We start from the raw sequence: 2,225 nt of genomic DNA, 5'->3' as shown, positions 1-2,225 counted from the left end.
TTTTTAACAATCTTATTTTTTTTTTGGGTGGGGGAGGGAGGTAATTAGGTATACAAAATAGAGAACCTTTAAAAGCTCAATGTCTCTTATCAGGAGGGGCAGAAATTGCCAATAAACAAGGTGCTGAAATCTAGCAATATATTTAAAATCTATCCTACAAGACTCTCCTTTTGCTCTTGAAGAATTAACTGCTACAGGAACTGCCCTTCTACTGTAAACATAGAAAGCAGGACAACGTATTTAAATCAACTCTTTTTCTTTTAGTGGAGGTACTGGGCCTTGAACCCAGGACCTCATGTATGCTAAGCATGCGCTCTACCACTGAGCTAGACCCACCCCTCTAAATCAGCTGTTTTGTGATAATGGGCAACAGGGAGCACAGGACTGAGTCCCAAGAGAAGGGAAATTAATGAGATGAGTGTTACGATGCCTGAGCTGACTCCCTTACTGAGGGAGTTTCCATGATGCAGCAGGAAGGGGAACCCCAAATAAAGCCTGACAGTTGCTGAGTTTAAAATATGGAGATCAGCAAGGCAGTTAGAATTTGGGAGGGGCAGGATGCCAGGAAACAGGGAACTGCACAGGAAGAGAGTTCCGGACACCTGCAGAGGGATCTCCTTGGCTCTGTGACTGAGTAGTGCCGGTATGAGAGAGAACTGTGAGGCCAGGGAGAGAACTAGAAAGCAGCAGGACAGACAGTTCCAGGATTACACAGAGCTGAGAACACGTCACATTGCAACCAGCCAGAGTGAGGAGACCAAAGCACACAGGGCATTAGCTGAGCCCTTAGAAGACCATCACCCGAATAGTAGGGAAAATTAACCCAAAATTAAAGGCTGTTCTGGACTTGCCCTAACAAAGCTTAAAAGCAAGCCTCAAAAGCAAGTACCATATTTATCCTGTGTGACTCAACAGCTTGCTGGAACAAAGTTCAACAATCTTTAATGGAAGTATAATAAAATATAGCACTCAAGAGCACAAAATTTACAATGTCCTCATCCATCCAATAAAAGATAGGCATGCAGAAAAGTGGGAAATAGGGTCCACAACCAAAATAAAATCAATCCATAGAAACAGACTCAGAAAGGACAGCAATGATGGAATCATAAGATAAACATGTTAAGTCAGCTCTTAAGGTATCTTCATGTGTTAAAGGAGGTAGAGGAAAACATGAACATTATGGGTAGAGAAATGGATGGTGTACAAAAGACACAAAAGGAATTTCTAGAGATAAACAATACACTCTAAAATGAAAAACACACTGAGTGGCACTAATAGTCCTTTAGATACTGCAGTAGAATGCAGTAAAAACATTCTAAGATGAAGCAAAGGAAAGAAAGTGACTTAAAAAAATTCAACAGGGTATCAGTGAGCTGTGGAAAATATGAAGTGGTCGAACGTATGTGTAACAGGAGTCCCCAAAAGCCACAGTAAGGTGCATCATAATTAAATTGCTTTAAACTAGCATAAATAAAAAATGTTTAAATCTACCAGAGGGGGAAAAAAGATGACTTTCAGGTGAAAAAAGATAAGAATGACAGCAGACTTTCCCTCAGAACTAGAAAAACAATATAAGAATGTCTTTAAATTATGGAAAGAAAAAAGTGTCAACCTGAATTCTATGCCCAGCAAAAATATCTTTCAAGAATAAAAGTGAAATACCTTTTCAGACCAGTAGATGCAGAAATAATTTATAACCAAAAAACCTGTGCTCCGAGAAACTTTAAAGGAAGCTCTTGAGGCAAAAGGAAAATATGACAGATTTATATCCAAGTATATCAGTAATTATATCAAATGTACATAGTTGAAAAACTCCAATTAAGAAGCAGAAGTTGTCAGATTGGATTAAAAATAACAACAATGTAAGCTCCAACTATAGGTTCTCCATAAGAAACCCACTGTGAAGATCTGTGAAAGGTCTGAGATTCTACCTTACTTTCAGGTTACCGAGAGATCCTGCCACAGTTTCATGGGAGCTGGTTGAAGACACCAGAATCCTGGGTCAGTTTATCCATGAGGACAGTTTGTTACCTGGAGCAATAGCAACAGCCAGACTCACAGCATTTTTGCACCATTTTCCTAAACCCCAGTTCCACAGGGCAAAGAGGGTCAGATGACTCCAGTGCACACAGTGGGCTGCATCACAGGCATGCATTGGGTTGGACTGCACTCTTTAAATGAACAGTGAACATGCCTGTCCTTTACTCTATCTTCCACGACGAAGC

Source organism: Vicugna pacos, chromosome 29 (genome assembly GCF_048564905.1).
Source record: "Vicugna pacos chromosome 29, VicPac4, whole genome shotgun sequence".
Classification (NCBI taxonomy): domain Eukaryota; kingdom Metazoa; phylum Chordata; class Mammalia; order Artiodactyla; family Camelidae; genus Vicugna; species Vicugna pacos.
The sequence above is the reverse complement of the archived record's forward strand: the minus strand, read 5'-3'. Positions refer to the sequence as shown.